At 37.7% G+C, this 18,283-nt stretch overlaps 6 non-coding genes across 6 annotated transcripts; all 6 read right to left on the bottom strand.

The window, feature by feature from the left end:
- Positions 1–173: 173 nt before the first annotated feature.
- TRNAT-AGU (transfer RNA threonine (anticodon AGU)) lies at positions 174–247 on the bottom strand. Its single transcript has one exon. It is a non-coding gene; the product is annotated as a tRNA-Thr (tRNA).
- Positions 248–3,506: 3,259 nt separating this feature from the next.
- Positions 3,507–3,580, bottom strand: TRNAT-AGU (transfer RNA threonine (anticodon AGU)). The gene has a single exon. It is a non-coding gene; the product is annotated as a tRNA-Thr (tRNA).
- A 1,693-nt stretch (positions 3,581–5,273) lies between these two features.
- TRNAT-AGU (transfer RNA threonine (anticodon AGU)) lies at positions 5,274–5,347 on the bottom strand. The gene has a single exon. It is a non-coding gene; the product is annotated as a tRNA-Thr (tRNA).
- A 1,697-nt stretch (positions 5,348–7,044) lies between these two features.
- TRNAT-AGU (transfer RNA threonine (anticodon AGU)) lies at positions 7,045–7,118 on the bottom strand. Its single transcript has one exon. It is a non-coding gene; the product is annotated as a tRNA-Thr (tRNA).
- Positions 7,119–8,803: 1,685 nt separating this feature from the next.
- On the bottom strand, positions 8,804–8,877 carry TRNAT-AGU (transfer RNA threonine (anticodon AGU)). Its single transcript has one exon. It is a non-coding gene; the product is annotated as a tRNA-Thr (tRNA).
- An 8,892-nt stretch (positions 8,878–17,769) lies between these two features.
- Positions 17,770–17,843, bottom strand: TRNAT-AGU (transfer RNA threonine (anticodon AGU)). Its single transcript has one exon. It is a non-coding gene; the product is annotated as a tRNA-Thr (tRNA).
- Positions 17,844–18,283: the final 440 nt, after the last annotated feature.

The raw sequence follows: 18,283 nt of genomic DNA on the forward strand, positions 1-18,283 counted from the left end.
AGGAGGCATTTCAAAACTAAATCAACTGGTTTTACATTGTCATGCTTGAAGCCATCTTTCTTCCTTTATATCTCTTAGGTAGAAGAGATTTTTAATCTCACAATTGCACTATCAGTCACAAGTGAAACACCTATTTTTAAGATAGGAAGCTTCTTTGTGAGGAGATGAAAACAAGGCACTGCTGAGATTCGAACTCAGGATCTCCTGTTTACTAGACAGGCGCTTTAACCAACTAAGCCACAGCACCAGAAGATGGCATGCACTTGAAATCAAAGGAAGATTGAAGCACCAATCGAACATTCAACTGGTTAGCGCAGCAAAACAATATTGAGCTTGAGTTCCATTCCACGTAGAGCAGAAACATGGAATAAGATTTCAATCTCAGTCATAACACTTAAGAAGCCAAGTAAATTTTGAAGAGCATTCATTTAAAAGACTGACAAATTTACAGAAGCTGTATCGAGGACAAAGGCTTTGAAGTTTTGCAATGGAATGAGCCATCTTTTAGCACAGCTGAAATTTGGGACTTGTTTTGCTTCCAAGTTATGACACAGAATAGACAGATTGAAGAAATGCCATGGCAAAACCAAAAGGAGGAAAAATTATGACTAATTGATATTAAAAACCTCAGCACTGGTTCATTTCTGATAGAGTTTTCCCCAAGCTAACTTCAAACAACAGGCACTGTAGTTGACGAGATAAGGCAACTCTGACAAAAGCCAACATACAATCTTCAGTGAAAAAACACTGACTGGTAAAAACCCTCTCAACATCTTCCCACCTAAACGCACAAGTGCTATGTAGAAGAGGTGGCCGAGTGGTTAAGGCGATGGACTGCTAATCCATTGTGCTCTGCATGCATGGGTTCGAATCCTATCCTCGTCGGATTAATCTGCTTCTTCTTTCGTGTTGAATGGTTTGGTTTTCATTTTTAACCCAAGCGGTGGACACTTCAAGCATGAAAGTTTACAATACTCCTGTGCTGCTATCAAACTTTGCAGAGTCAGATCTGTAAATCCACTCGTTTTAATTTGTAAAGCTTGATGCCATCCTATATTCTGTAAAGAAAATTATATCCTCTAATTCCTTTTAAAGTGTTTCAACAGCAGAGAATTTTTTTTTCTCAATTGCACTATATTAGGGCTGTGGGAAATTAATATTTGATGACAAACAAGAGTAAAAGTCCTCTTTTTGGGGTAAAAACCCACAAAATGAGATGAAGAATAGAAAGTACTGCTGACATTCAAAATCAAGATTTTCCTTTTACTAAATAGGCTCTTTGACCAACTAAGCCAAAGGACAAACAGATGCGAAACATTAAAAAGCCTGCTTAGAGAGTTAAACAGCCCTAAACTGAGATAAAGAAGGAAGAGGACTGCTGGCATTCAAATTCAAGATTTTCTGTTTACTAAACAGGCTCTTTGACCAACTAAGACAAAGGACAAACAGGTGTGATACATTAGAAAGCCTGCTTAGAGAGTTAAGAAGCCCCAAACTGACATAAAGAAAGAATAGCACTGCTGGCATTCAAATTCAAGATTTTCTGTTTACTAAACAGGCTCTTTGACCAACTAAGACAAAGGACAAATAGGTGTGATACATTAGAAAGCCTGCTTAGAGAGTTAAGAAGCCCCAAACTGACATAAAGAAAGAATAGCTGGCATTCAAATTCAAGATTTTCTGTTTACTAAACAGGCTCTTTGACCAACTAAGCCAAAGGACATAAAGGTGAGATACATTGGATAAACGGATTAGAGATGCATAGAAAGGATGCATTTCAAAACTAAATCAACTGGTTTTACATTGTCATGCTTGAAGCTATCTTTCTTCCTTTATATCTCTTAGGTAGAAGAGATTTTTAATCTCACAATTGCACTATCAGTCGCAAGTGAAACACCTATTTTTAAGATAGGAAGCTTCTTTGTGAGGAGATGAAAACAAGGCACTGCTGAGATTCGAACTCAGGATCTCCTGTTTTGAAATCAAAGGAAGATTGAAGCACCAATCGAACATTCAACTGGTTAGCGCAGCAAAATAATATTGAGCTTGAGTTCCATTCCACGCAGAGCAGAAACATGGAATAAGATTTCAATCTCAGTCATAACACTTAAGAAGCCAAGTAAATTTTGAAGAGCATTCATTTAAAAGACTGACAAATTTACAGAAGCTGTATCGAGGACAAAGGCTTTGAAGTTTTGCAATTGAATGAGCCATCTTTTAGCACAGCTGAAATTTGGGACTTGTTTTGCTTCCAAGTTATGACACAGAATAGACAGATTGAAGAAATGCCATGGCAAAACCAAAAGGAGGAAAAATTATGACTAATTGATATTAAAAACCTCAGCACTGGTTCATTTCTGATAGAGTTTTCCCCAAGCTAACTTCAAACAACAGGCACTGTAGTTGACGAGATAAGGCAACTCTGACAAAAGCCAACATACAATCTTCAGTGAAAAAACACTGACTGGTAAAAACCCTCTCAACATCTTCCCACCTAAACGCACGGGCGCTATGTAGATGAGGTGGACAAGTGGTTAAGGTGATGGACTGTTAATCCATTGTGCTCTGCATGCATGGGTTCGAATCCCATCCTCATTGGATTAATCTGCTTCTTCTTTCATGTTGAATGGTTTGGTTTTCATTTTTAACCCAAGCGGTGGACACTTCAAGCATGAAAGTTTACAATACTCCTGTGCTGCTATCAAACTTTGCAGAGTCAGATCTGTAAATCCACTCGTTTTAATTTGTAAAGCTTGATGCCATCCTATATTCTGTAAAGAAAATTATATCCTCTAATTCCTTTTAAAGTGTTTCAACAGCAGACAATTTTTTTTCTCAATTGCATTATATTAGGGCTGTGGGAAATTAATATTTGATTACAAACAAGAGTAAAAGTCCTCTTTTGGGGGTAAAAACCCACAAAATGAGATGAAGAATAGAAAGCACTGCTGACATTCAAAATCAAGATTTTCCTTTTACTTAATAGGCTCTTTGACCAACTAAGCCAAAGGACAAACAGGTGCGAAACATTAAAAAGCCTGCTTAGAGAGTTAAACAGCCCTAAACTGAGATAAAGAAGGAAAAGGACTGCTGGCATTCAAATTCAAGATTTTCTGTTTACTAAACAGGCTCTTTGACCAACTAAGACAAAGGACAAATAGGTGTGATACATTAGAAAGCCTGCTTAGAGAGTTAAGAAGCCCCAAACTGACATAAAGAAAGAATAGCACTGCTGGCATTCAAATTCAAGATTTTCTGTTTGCTAAACAGGCTCTTTGACCAACTAAGCCAAAGGTGAGATACATTGGATAAACGGATTAGCGATGCATAGAAAGGAGGCATTTCAAAACTAAATCAACTGGTTTTACATTGTCATGCTTGAAGCCATCTTTCTTCCTTTATATCTCTTAGGTAGAAGAGATTTTTAATCTCACAATTGCACTATCAGTCACAAGTGAAACACCTATTTTTAAGATAGGAAGCTTCTTTGTGAGGAGATGAAAACAAGGCACTGCTGAGAATCGAACTCAGGATCTCCTGTTTACTAGACAGGCGCTTTAACCAACTAAGCCACAGCACCAGAAGATGGCATGCACTTGAAATCAAAGGAAGATTGAAGCACCAATCGAACATTCAACTGGTTAGCGCAGCAAAACAATATTGAGCTTGAGTTCCATTCCACGTAGAGCAGAAACATGGAATAAGATTTCAATCTCAGTCATAACACTTAAGAAGCCAAGTAAATTTTGAAGAGCATTCATTTAAAAGACTGACAAATTTACAGAAGCTGTATCGAGGACAAAGGCTTTGAAGTTTTGCAATTGAATGAGCCATCTTTTAGCACAGCTGAAATTTGGGACTTGTTTTGCTTCCAAGTTATGACACAGAATAGACAGATTGAAGAAATGCCATGGCAAAACCAAAAGGAGGAAAAATTATGACTAATTGATATTAAAAACCTCAGCACTGGTTCATTTCTGATAGAGTTTTCCCCAAGCTAACTTCAAACAACAGGCACTGTAGTTGACGAGATAAGGCAACTCTGACAAAAGCCAACATACAATCTTCAGTGAAAAAACACTGACTGGTAAAAACCCTCTCAACATCTTCCCACCTAAACGCACAAGTGCTATGTAGAAGAGGTGGCCGAGTGGTTAAGGCGATGGACTGCTGATCCATTGTGCTCTGCATGCATGGGTTCGAATCCCATCCTCGTCGGATTAATCTGCTTCTTCTTTCGTGTTGAATGGTTTGGTTTTCATTTTTAACCCAAGCGGTGGACACTTCAAGCATGAAAGTTTACAATACTCCTGTGCTGCTATCAAACTTTGCAGAGTCAGATCTGTAAATCCACTCGTTTTAATTTGTAAAGCTTGATGCCATCCTATATTCTGTAAAGAAAATTATATCCTCTAATTCCTTTTAAAGTGTTTCAACAGCAGAGAATTTTTATTTCTCAATTGCACTATATTAGGGCTGTGGGAAATTAATATTTGATGACAAACAAGAGTAAAAGTCCTCTTTTTGGGGTAAAAACCCACAAAATGAGATGAAGAATAGAAAGTACTGCTGACATTCAAAATCAAGATTTTCCTTTTACTAAATAGGCTCTTTGACCAACTAAGCCAAAGGACAAACAGATGCGAAACATTAAAAAGCCTGCTTAGAGAGTTAAACAGCCCTAAACTGAGATAAAGAAGGAAGAGGACTGCTGGCATTCAAATTCAAGATTTTCTGTTTACTAAACAGGCTCTTTGACCAACTAAGACAAAGGACAAACAGGTGTGATACATTAGAAAGCCTGCTTAGAGAGTTAAGAAGCCCCAAACTGACATAAAGAAAGAATAGCACTGCTGGCATTCAAATTCAAGATTTTCTGTTTACTAAACAGGCTCTTTGACCAACTAAGACAAAGGACAAATAGGTGTGATACATTAGAAAGCCTGCTTAGAGAGTTAAGAAGCCCCAAACTGACATAAAGAAAGAATAGCTGGCATTCAAATTCAAGATTTTCTGTTTACTAAACAGGCTCTTTGACCAACTAAGCCAAAGGACATAAAGGTGAGATACATTGGATAAACGGATTAGAGATGCATAGAAAGGATGCATTTCAAAACTAAATCAACTGGTTTTACATTGTCATGCTTGAAGCTATCTTTCTTCCTTTATATCTCTTAGGTAGAAGAGATTTTTAATCTCACAATTGCACTATCAGTCGCAAGTGAATCACCTATTTTTAAGATAGGAAGCTTCTTTGTGAGGAGATGAAAACAAGGCACTGCTGAGATTCGAACTCAGGATCTCCTGTTTACTAGACAGGCGCTTTAACCAACTAAGCCACAGCACCAGAAGATGCCATGCACTTGAAATCAAAGGAAGATTGAAGCACCAATCGAACATTCAACTGGTTAGCGCAGCAAAATAATATTGAGCTTGAGTTCCATTCCACGTAGAGCAGAAACATGGAATAAGATTTCAATCTCAGTCATAACACTTAAGAAGCCAAGTAAATTTTGAAGAGCATTCATTTAAAAGACTGACAAATTTACAGAAGCTGTATCGAGGACAAAGGCTTTGAAGTTTTGCAATTGAATGAGCCATCTTTTAGCACAGCTGAAATTTGGGACTTGTTTTGCTTCCAAGTTATGACACAGAATAGACAGATTGAAGAAATGCCATGGCAAAACCAAAAGGAGGAAAAATTATGACTAATTGATATTAAAAACCTCAGCACTGGTTCATTTCTGATAGAGTTTTCCCCAAGCTAACTTCAAACAACAGGCACTGTAGTTGACGAGATAAGGCAACTCTGACAAAAGCCAACATACAATCTTCAGTGAAAAAACACTGACTGGTAAAAACCCTCTCAACATCTTCCCACCTAAACGCACGGGCGCTATGTAGATGAGGTGGACGAGTGGTTAAGGTGATGGACTGTTAATCCATTGTGCTCTGCATGCATGGGTTCGAATCAAATCCTCATTGGATTAATCTGCTTCTTCTTTCATGTTGAATGGTTTGGTTTTCATTTTTAACCCAAGCGGTGGACACTTCAAGCATGAAAGTTTACAATACTCCTGTGCTGCTATCAAACTTTGCAGAGTCAGATCTGTAAATCCACTCGTTTTAATTTGTAAAGCTTGATGCCATCCTATATTCTGTAAAGAAAATTATATCCTCTAATTCCTTTTAAAGTGTTTCAACAGCAGACAATTTTTTTTCTCAATTGCATTATATTAGGGCTGTGGGAAATTAATATTTGATTACAAACAAGAGTAAAAGTCCTCTTTTGGGGGTAAAAACCTACAAAATGAGATGAAGAATAGAAAGCACTGCTGACATTCAAAATCAAGATTTTCCTTTTACTTAATAGGCTCTTTGACCAACTAAGCCAAAGGACAAACAGGTGCGAAACATTAAAAAGCCTGCTTAGAGAGTTAAACAGCCCTAAACTGAGATAAAGAAGGAAAAGGACTGCTGGCATTCAAATTCAAGATTTTCCATTTACTAAATAGGCTCTTTGACCAACTAAGACAAAGGACAAACAGGTGTGATACATTAGAAAGCCTGCTTAGAGAGTTAAACAGCCCTAAACTGAGATAAAGAAGGAAGAGGACTGCTGGCATTCAAATTCAAGATTTTCTGTTTACTAAACAGGCTCTTTGACCAACTAAGACAAAGGACAAATAGGTGTGATACATTAGAAAGCCTGCTTAGAGAGTTAAGAAGCCCCAAACTGACATAAAGAAAGAATAGCACTGCTGGCATTCAAATTCAAGATTTTCTGTTTGCTAAACAGGCTCTTTGACCAACTAAGCCAAAGGACATAAAGGTGAGATACATTGGATAAACGGATTAGCGATGCATAGAAAGGAGGCATTTCAAAACTAAATCAACTGGTTTTACATTGTCATGCTTGAAGCCATCTTTCTTCCTTTATATCTCTTAGGTAGAAGAGATTTTTAATCTCACAATTGCACTATCAGTCACAAGTGAAACACCTATTTTTAAGATAGGAAGCTTCTTTGTGAGGAGATGAAAACAAGGCACTGCTGAGATTCGAACTCAGGATCTCCTGTTTACTAGACAGGCGCTTTAACCAACTAAGCCACAGCACCAGAAGATGGCATGCACTTGAAATCAAAGGAAGATTGAAGCACCAATCGAACATTCAACTGGTTAGCGCAGCAAAACAATATTGAGCTTGAGTTCCATTCCACGTAGAGCAGAAACATGGAATAAGATTTCAATCTCAGTCATAACACTTAAGAAGCCAAGTAAATTTTGAAGAGCATTCATTTAAAAGACTGACAAATTTACAGAAGCTGTATCGAGGACAAAGGCTTTGAAGTTTTGCAATTGAATGAGCCATCTTTTAGCACAGCTGAAATTTGGGACTTGTTTTGCTTCCAAGTTATGACACAGAATAGACAGATTGAAGAAATGCCATGGCAAAACCAAAAGGAGGAAAAATTATGACTAATTGATATTAAAAACCTCAGCACTGGTTCATTTCTGATAGAGTTTTCCCCAAGCTAACTTCAAACAACAGGCACTGTAGTTGACGAGATAAGGCAACTCTGACAAAAGCCAACATACAATCTTCAGTGAAAAAACACTGACTGGTAAAAACCCTCTCAACATCTTCCCACCTAAACGCACAAGTGCTATGTAGAAGAGGTGGCCGAGTGGTTAAGGCGATGGACTGCTAATCCATTGTGCTCTGCATGCATGGGTTCAAATCACATCCTCGTCGGATTAATCTGCTTCTTCTTTCGTGTTGAATGGTTTGGTTTTCATTTTTAACCCAAGCGGTGGACACTTCAAGCATGAAAGTTTAAAATACTCCTGTGCTGCTATCAAACTTTGCAGAGTCAGATCTGTAAATCCACTCGTTTTAATTTGTAAAGCTTGATGCCATCCTATATTCTGTAAAGAAAATTATATCCTCTAATTCCTTTTAAAGTGTTTCAACAGCAGAGAATTTTTTTTTCTCAATTGCACTATATTAGGGCTGTGGGAAATTAATATTTGATGACAAACAAGAGTAAAAGTCCTCTTTTTGGGGTAAAAACCCACAAAATGAGATGAAGAATAGAAAGTACTGCTGACATTCAAAATCAAGATTTTCCTTTTACTAAATAGGCTCTTTGACCAACTAAGCCAAAGGACAAACAGGTGCGAAACATTAAAAAGCCTGCTTAGAGAGTTAAACAGCCCTAAACTGAGATAAAGAAGGAAGAGGACTGCTGGCATTCAAATTCAAGATTTTCTGTTTACTAAACAGGCTCTTTGACCAACTAAGACAAAGGACAAACAGGTGTGATACATTAGAAAGCCTGCTTAGAGAGTTAAGAAGCCCCAAACTGACATAAAGAAAGAATAGCACTGCTGGCATTCAAATTCAAGATTTTCTGTTTACTAAACAGGCTCTTTGACCAACTAAGACAAAGGACAAATAGGTGTGATACATTAGAAAGCCTGCTTAGAGAGTTAAGAAGCCCCAAACTGACATAAAGAAAGAATAGCTGGCATTCAAATTCAAGATTTTCTGTTTACTAAACAGGCTCTTTGACCAACTAAGCCAAAGGACATAAAGGTGAGATACATTGGATAAACGGATTAGAGATGCATAGAAAGGATGCATTTCAAAACTAAATCAACTGGTTTTACATTGTCATGCTTGAAGCTATCTTTCTTCCTTTATATCTCTTAGGTAGAAGAGATTTTTAATCTCACAATTGCACTATCAGTCGCAAGTGAAACACCTATTTTTAAGATAGGAAGCTTCTTTGTGAAAACAAGGCACTGCTGAGATTCGAACTCAGGATCTCCTGTTTACTAGACAGGCGCTTTAACCAACTAAGCCACAGCACCAGAAGATGCCATGCACTTGAAATCAAAGGAAGATTGAAGCACCAATCGAACATTCAACTGGTTAGCGCAGCAAAATAATATTGAGCTTGAGTTCCATTCCACGTAGAGCAGAAACATGGAATAAGATTTCAATCTCAGTCATAACACTTAAGAAGCCAAGTAAATTTTGAAGAGCATTCATTTAAAAGACTGACAAATTTACAGAAGCTGTATCGAGGACAAAGGCTTTGAAGTTTTGCAATTGAATGAGCCATCTTTTAGCACAGCTGAAATTTGGGACTTGTTTTGCTTCCAAGTTATGACACAGAATAGACAGATTGAAGAAATGCCATGGCAAAACCAAAAGGAGGAAAAATTATGACTAATTGATATTAAAAACCTCAGCACTGGTTCATTTCTGATAGAGTTTTCCCCAAGCTAACTTCAAACAACAGGCACTGTAGTTGACGAGATAAGGCAACTCTGACAAAAGCCAACATACAATCTTCAGTGAAAAAACACTGACTGGTAAAAACCCTCTCAACATCTTCCCACCTAAACGCACGGGCGCTATGTAGATGAGGTGGACGAGTGGTTAAGGTGATGGACTGTTAATCCATTGTGCTCTGCATGCATGGGTTCGAATCCCATCCTCGTTGGATTAATCTGCTTCTTCTTTCATGTTGAATGGTTTGGTTTTCATTTTTAACCCAAGCGGTGGACACTTCAAGCATGAAAGTTTACAATACTCCTGTGCTGCTATCAAACTTTGCAGAGTCAGATCTGTAAATCCACTCGTTTTAATTTGTAAAGCTTGATGCCATCCTATATTCTGTAAAGAAAATTATATCCTCTAATTCCTTTTAAAGTGTTTCAACAGCAGACAATTTTTTTTCTCAATTGCATTATATTAGGGCTGTGGGAAATTAATATTTGATTACAAACAAGAGTAAAAGTCCTCTTTTGGGGGTAAAAACCCACAAAATGAGATGAAGAATAGAAAGCACTGCTGACATTCAAAATCAAGATTTTCCTTTTACTTAATAGGCTCTTTGACCAACTAAGCCAAAGGACAAACAGGTGCGAAACATTAAAAAGCCTGCTTAGAGAGTTAAACAGCCCTAAACTGAGATAAAGAAGGAAAAGGACTGCTGGCATTCAAATTCAAGATTTTCCATTTACTAAATAGGCTCTTTGACCAACTAAGACAAAGGACAAACAGGTGTGATACATTAGAAAGCCTGCTTAGAGAGTTAAACAGCCCTAAACTGAGATAAAGAAGGAAGAGGACTGCTGGCATTCAAATTCAAGATTTTCTGTTTACTAAACAGGCTCTTTGACCAACTAAGACAAAGGACAAACAGGTGTGATACATTAGAAAGCCTGCTTAGAGCGTAAAGAAGCCCCAAACTGACATAAAGAAAGAATAGCACTGCTGGCATTCAAATTCAAGATTTTCTGTTTGCTAAACAGGCTCTTTGACCAACTAAGCCAAAGGACATAAAGGTGAGATACATTGGATAAACGGATTAGAGATGCATAGAAAGGAGGCATTTCAAAACTAAATCAACTGGTTTTACATTGTCATGCTTGAAGCCATCTTTCTTCCTTTATATCGCTTAGATAGAAGAGATTTTTAATCTCACAATTTCACTATCAGTCGCAAGTGAAACACCTATTTTTAAGATAGGAAGCTTCTTTGTGAGGCTATGAAAACAAGGCACTGCTGAGATTCGAACTCAGGATCTCCTGTTTACTAGACAGGCACTTTAACCAACTAAGCCACAGCACCAGAAGATGGAATGCATTTGAAATCAAAGGAAGATTGAAGCACCAATCGAACATTCAACTGGTTAGCGCAGCAAAACAATATTGAGCTTGAGTTCCATTCCAAGTAGAGCAGAAACATGGAATAAGATTTCAATCTCAGTCATGACACTTAAGAAGCCAAGTAAATTTTGAAGAGCATTCATTTAAAAGACTGACAAATTTACAGAAGCTGTATCGAGGACAAAGGCTTTGAAGTTTTGCAATTGAATGAGCCATCTTTTAGCACAGCTGAAATTTGGGACTTGTTTTGCTTCCAAGTTATGACACAGAATAGACAGATTGAAGAAATGCCATGGCAAAACCAAAAGGAGGAAAAATTATGACTAATTGATATTAAAAACCTCAGCACTGGTTCATTTCTGATAGAGTTTTCCCCAAGCTAACTTCAAACAACAGGCACTGTAGTTGACGAGATAAGGCAACTCTGACAAAAGCCAACATCCAATCTTCAGTGAAAAAACACTGACTGGTAAAAACCCTCTCAACATCTTCCCACCTAAACGCACGGGAGCTATGTAGACGAGGTGGCCGAGTGGTTAAGGGGATGTACTGCTAATCCATTGTGCGCTGCATGCATGGGTTGGAATCCCATCCTCGTCGGATTAATCTGCTTCTTCTTTCATGTTGAATGGTTTGGTTTTCATTTTTAACCCAAGCAGTGGAACCCTTCAAGCATGAAAGTTTACAATACTCCTGTGCTGCTATCAAACTTTGCAGAGTCAGATCTGTAAATCCACTCGTTTTAATTTGTAAAGCTTGATGCCATACTATATTCTGTAAAGAAAATTATATCCTCTAATTCCTTTTAAAGTGTTTCAACAGCAGACAATTTTTTTTCTCAATTGCATTATATTAGGGCTGTGGGAAATTAATATTTGATTACAAACAAGAGTAAAAGTCCTCTTTTGGGGGTAAAAACCCACAAAATGAGATGAAGAATAGAAAGCACTGCTGACATTCAAAATCAAGATTTTCCTTTTACTAAATAGGCTCTTTGACCAATAAGCCAAAGGACAAACAGGTGCGAAACATTAAAAAGCCTGCTTAGAGAGTTAAACAGCCCTAAACTGAGATAAAGAAGGAAAAGGACTGCTGGCATTCAAATTCAAGATTTTCCATTTACTAAATAGGCTCTTTGACCAACTAAGACAAAGGACAAACAGGTGTGATACATTAGAAAGCCTGCTTAGAGAGTTAAACAGCCCTAAACTGAGATAAAGAAGGAAGAGGACTGCTGGCATTCAAATTCAAGATTTTCTGTTTACTAAACAGGCTCTTTGACCAACTAAGACAAAGGACAAACAGGTGTGATACATTAGAAAGCCTGCTTAGAGAGTTAAGAAGCCCCAAACTGACATAAAGAAAGAATAGCACTGCTGGCATTCAAATTCAAGATTTTCTGTTTACTAAACAGGCTCTTTGACCAACTAAGCCAAAGGACATAAAGGTGAGATACATTGGATAAAAGGATTAGAGATGCATAGAAAGGAGGCATTTCAAAACTAAATCAACTGGTTTTACATTGTCATGCTTGCAGCCATCTTTCTTCCTTTATATCTCTTAGATAGAAGAGATTTTTAATCTCACAATTGCACTATCATTGGCAAGTGAAACACCTATTTTTAAGATAGGAAGCTTCTTTGTGAGGAGATGAAAACAAGGCACTGCTGAGAATCGAACTCAGGATCTCCTGTTTACTAGACAGGCGCTTTAACCAATTAAGCCACAGCACCAGAAGATGGCATGCATTTGAAATCCAAGGAAGATTGAAGCACCAATCGAACATTCAACTGGTTAGCGCAGCAAAACAATATTGAGCTTGTGTTCCATTCCACGTAGAGCAGAAACATGGAATAACATTTCAATCTCAGTCATAACACTTAAGAAGCCAAGTAAATTTTGAAGAGGATTCATTTAAAAGACTGACAAATTTACAGAAGCTGTATCGAGGACAAAGGCTTTGAAGTTTTGCAATTGAATGAGCCATCTTTTAGCACAGCTGAAATTTGGGACTTGTTTTGCTTCCAGGTTATGACACAGAATAGACAGATTGAAGAAATGCCATGGCAAAACCAAAAGGAGGAAAAATTATGACTAATTGATATTAAAAACCTCAGCACTGGTTCATTTCTGATAGAATTTTCCTCAAGCTAACTTCAAACAACAGGCACTGTAGTTGACGAGATAAGGCAACTCTGACAAAAGCCAACATCCAATCTTCAGTGAAAAAACACTGACTGGTAAAAACCCTCTCAACATCTTCCCACCTAAACGCACAGGTGCTATGTAGAAGAAGTGGCCGAGTGGTTAAGGCGATGGACTGCTAATCCATTGTGCTCTGCATGCATGGGTTCGAATTCCATCCTCGTCGGATTAATCTGCTTCTTCTATCGTGTTGAATGGTTTGGTTTTCATTTTTAACCCAAGCGGTGGACACTTCAAGCATGAAAGTTTACAATACTCCTGTGCTGCTATCAAACTTTGCAGAGTCAGATCTGTAAATCCACTGGTTTTAATTTGTAAAGCTTGATGCCATCCTATATTCTGTAAAGAAAATTATATCCTCTAATTCCTTTTAAAGTGTTTCAGCAGCAGACAATTTTTTTTCTCAATTGCACTATATTAGGGCTGTGGGAAATTAATATTTGATGACAAACAAGAGTAAAAGTCCTCTTTTTGGGGTAAAAACCCACAAAATGAGATGAAGAATAGAAAGCACTGCTGACATTCAAAATCAAGATTTTCCTTTTACTAAATAGGCTCTTTGACCAACTAAGCCAAAGGACAAACAGGTGCGAAACATTAAAAAGCCTGCTTAGAGAGTTAAACAGCCCTAAACTGAGATAAAGAAGGAAAAAGACTGCTGGCATTCAAATTCAAGATTTTCCATTTACTAAATAGGCTCTTTGACCAACTAAGACAAAGGACAAACAGGTGTGATACATTAGAAAGCCTGCTTAGAGAGTTAAACAGCCCTAAACTGAGATAAAGAAGGAAGAGGACTGCTGGCATTCAAATTCAAGATTTTCTGTTTACTAAACAGGCTCTTTGACCAACTAAGACAAAGGACAAACAGGTGTGATACATTAGAAAGCCTGCTTAGAGAGTTAAGAAGCCCCAAACTGACATAAAGAAAGAATAGCACTGCTGGCATTCAAATTCAAGATTTTCTGTTTACTAAACAGGCTCTTTGACCAACTAAGACAAAGGACAAATAGGTGTGATACATTAGAAAGCCTGCTTAGAGAGTTAAGAAGCCCCAAACTGACATAAAGAAAGAATAGCTGGCATTCAAATTCAAGATTTTCTGTTTACTAAACAGGCTCTTTGACCAACTAAGCCAAAGGACATAAAGGTGAGATACATTGGATAAACGGATTAGAGATGCATAGAAAGGATGCATTTCAAAACTAAATCAACTGGTTTTACATTGTCATGCTTGAAGCCATCTTTCTTCCTTTATATCTCTTAGGTAGAAGAGATTTTTAATCTCACAATTGCACTATCAGTCGCAAGTGAAACACCTATTTTTAAGACAGGAAGCTTCTTTGTGAGGAGATGAAAACAAGGCACTGCTGAGATTCGAACTCCGGATCTCCTGTTTACTAGACATGCGCTTTAACCAACTAAGCCACAGTATGAGAAGATGGCATGCACTTGAAATCAAAGGAAGATTGAAGCACCAATCGAACATTCAACTGGTTAGCGCAGCAAAATAATATTGAGCTTGAGTTCCATTCCACGTAGAGCAGAAACATGGAATAAGATTTCAATCTCAGTCATAACACTTAAGAAGCCAAGTAAATTTTGAAGAGCATTCATTTAAAAGACTGACAAATTTACAGAAGCTGTATCGAGGACAAAGGCTTTGAAGTTTTGCAATTGAATGAGCCATCTTTTAGCACAGCTGAAATTTGGGACTTGTTTTGCTTCCAAGTTATGACACAGAATAGACAGATTGAAGAAATGCCATGGCAAAACCAAAAGGAGGAAAAATTTTGACTAATTGATATTAAAAACCTCAGCACTGGTTCATTTCTGATAGAGTTTTCCCCAAGCTAACTTCAAACAACAGGCACTGTAGTTGATGAGATAAGGCAACTCTGACAAAAGCCAACATACAATCTTCAGTGAAAAAACACTGACTGGTAAAAACCCTCTCAACATCTTCCCACCTAAACGCACAGGAGCTATGTAGACGAGGTGGCCGAGTGGTTAAGGGGATGGACTGCTAATCCATTGTGCTCTGCATGCATGGGTTCGAATCCCATCCTCGTCGGATTAATCTGCTTCTTCTTTCATGTTGAATGGTTTGGTTTTCATTTTTAACCCAAGCAGTGGAACCCTTCAAGCATGAAAGTTTACAATACTCCTGTGCTGCTATCAAACTTTGCAGAGTCAGATCTGTAAATCCACTCGTTTTAATTTGTAAAGCTTGATGCCATACTATATTCTGTAAAGAAAATTATATCCTCTAATTCCTTTTAAAGTGTTTCAACAGCAGACAATTTTTTTTCTCAATTGCATTATATTAGGGCTGTGGGAAATTAATATTTGATTACAAACAAGTGTAAAAGTCCTCTTTTGGGGGTAAAAACCCACAAAATGAGATGAAGAATAGAAAGCACTGCTGACATTCAAAATCAAGATTTTCCTTTTACTAAATAGGCTCTTTGACCAATAAGCCAAAGGACAAACAGGTGCGAAACATTAAAAAGCCTGCTTAGAGAGTTAAACAGCCCTAAACTGAGATAAAGAAGGAAAAGGACTGCTGGCATTCAAATTCAAGATTTTCCATTTACTAAATAGGCTCTTTGACCAACTAAGACAAAGGACAAACAGGTGTGATACATTAGAAAGCCTGCTTAGAGAGTTAAACAGCCCTAAACTGAGATAAAGAAGGAAGAGGACTGCTGGCATTCAAATTCAAGATTTTCTGTTTACTAAACAGGCTCTTTGACCAACTAAGACAAAGGACAAACAGGTGTGATACATTAGAAAGCCTGCTTAGAGAGTTAAGAAGCCCCAAACTGACATAAAGAAAGAATAGCACTGCTGGCATTCAAATTCAAGATTTTCTGTTTACTAAACAGGCTCTTTGACCAACTAAGCCAAAGGACATAAAGGTGAGATACATTGGATAAACGGATTAGAGATGCATAGAAAGGAGGCATTTCAAAACTAAATTAACTGGTTTTACATTGTCATGCTTGCAGCCATCTTTCTTCCTTTATATCTCTTACATAGAAGAGATTTTTAATCTCACAATTGCACTATCAGTGGCAAGTGAAACACCTATTTTTAAGATAGGAAGCTTCTTTGTGAGGAGATGAAAACAAGGCACTGCTGAGAATCGAACTCAGGATCTCCTGTTTACTAGACAGGCGCTTTAACCAACTAATCCACAGCACCAGAAGATGGCATGCATTTGAAATCCAAGGAAGATTGAAGCACCAATCGAACATTCAACTGGTTAGCGCAGCAAAACAATATTGAGCTTGAGTTCTATTCCACGTAGAGCAGAAACATGGAATAACATTTCAATCTCAATTTTGAAGAGGATTCATTTAAAAGACTGACAAATTTACAGAAGCTGTATCGAGGACAAAGGCTTTGAAGTTTTGCAATTGAATGAGCCATCTTTTAGCACAGCTGAAATTTGGGACTTGTTTTGCTTCCAGGTTATGACACAGAATAGACAGATTGAAGAAATGCCATGGCAAAACCAAAAGGAGGAAAAATTATGACTAATTGATATTAAAAACCTCAGCACTGGTTCATTTCTGATAGAGTTTTCCCCAAGCTAACTTCAAACAACAGGCACTGTAGTTGACGAGATAAGGCAACTCTGACAAAAGCCAACATACAATCTTCAGTGAAAAAACACTGACTGGTAAAAACCCTCTCAACATCTTCCCACCTAAACGCACGGGCGCTATGTAGACGAGGTGGACGAGTGGTTAAGGTGATGGACTGCTAATCCATTGTGCTCTGCATGCATGGGTTCGAATCCCATCCTCGTTGGATTAATCTGCTTCTTCTTTCATGTTGAATGGTTTGGTTTTCATTTTTAACCCAAGCGGTGGACACTTCAAGCATGAAAGTTTACAATACTCCTGTGCTGCTATCAAACTTTGCAGAGTCAGATCTGTAAATCCACTCGTTTTAATTTGTAAAGCTTGATGCCATCCTATATTATGTAAAGAAAATTATATCCTCTAATTCCTTTTAAAGTGTTTCAACAGCAGACAATTTTTTTTCTCAATTGCACTATATTAGGGCTGTGGGAAATTAATATTTGATGACAAACAAGAGTAAAAGTCCTCTTTTTGGGGTAAAAACCCACAAAATGAGATGAAGAATAGAAAGTACTGCTGACATTCAAAATCAAGATTTTCCTTTTACTAAATAGGCTCTTTGACCAACTAAGCCAAAGGACAAACAGGTGCGAAACATTAAAAAGCCTGCTTAGAGAGTTAAACAGCCCTAAACTGAGATAAAGAAGGAAAAGGACTGCTGGCATTCAAATTCAAGATTTTCCATTTACTAAATAGGCTCTTTGACCAAGTAAGACAAAGGACAAACAGGTGTGATACATTAGAAAGCCTGCTTAGAGAGTTAAACAGCCCTAAACTGAGATAAAGAAGGAAGAGGACTGCTGGCATTCAAATTCAAGATTTTCTGTTTACTAAACAGGCTCTTTGACCAACTAAGACAAAGGACAAATAGGTGTGATACATTAGAAAGCCTGCTTAGAGAGTTAAGAAGCCCCAAACTGACATAAAGAAAGAATAGCACTGCTGGCATTCAAATTCAAGATTTTCTGTTTGCTAAACAGGCTCTTTGACCAACTAAGCCAAAGGACATAAAGGTGAGATACATTGGATAAACGGATTAGCGATGCATAGAAAGGAGGCATTTCAAAACTAAATCAACTGGTTTTACATTGTCATGCTTGAAGCCATCTTTCTTCCTTTATATCTCTTAGGTAGAAGAGATTTTTAATCTCACAATTGCACTATCAGTCACAAGTGAAACACCTATTTTTAAGATAGGAAGCTTCTTTGTGAGGAGATGAAAACAAGGCACTGCTGAGATTCGAACTCAGGATCTCCTGTTTACTAGACAGGCGCTTTAACCAACTAAGCCACAGCACCAGAAGATGGCATGCACTTGAAATCAAAGGAAGATTGAAGCACCAATCGAACATTCAACTGGTTAGCGCAGCAAAACAATATTGAGCTTGAGTTCCATTCCACGTAGAGCAGAAACATGGAATAAGATTTCAATCTCAGTCATAACACTTAAGAAGCCAAGTAAATTTTGAAGAGCATTCATTTAAAAGACTGACAAATTTACAGAAGCTGTATCGAGGACAAAGGCTTTGAAGTTTTGCAATTGAATGAGCCATCTTTTAGCACAGCTGAAATTTGGGACTTGTTTTGCTTCCAAGTTATGACACAGAATAGACAGATTGAAGAAATGCCATGGCAAAACCAAAAGGAGGAAAAATTATGACTAATTGATATTAAAAACCTCAGCACTGGTTCATTTCTGATAGAGTTTTCCCCAAGCTAACTTCAAACAACAGGCACTG

The sequence above is a fragment of the Dendrobates tinctorius genome, unplaced genomic scaffold (genome assembly GCF_039654945.1).
Source record: "Dendrobates tinctorius isolate UK_male_01 unplaced genomic scaffold, ASM3965494v1 ptg000254l, whole genome shotgun sequence".
Taxonomy (NCBI): Eukaryota; Metazoa; Chordata; class Amphibia; order Anura; family Dendrobatidae; genus Dendrobates; species Dendrobates tinctorius.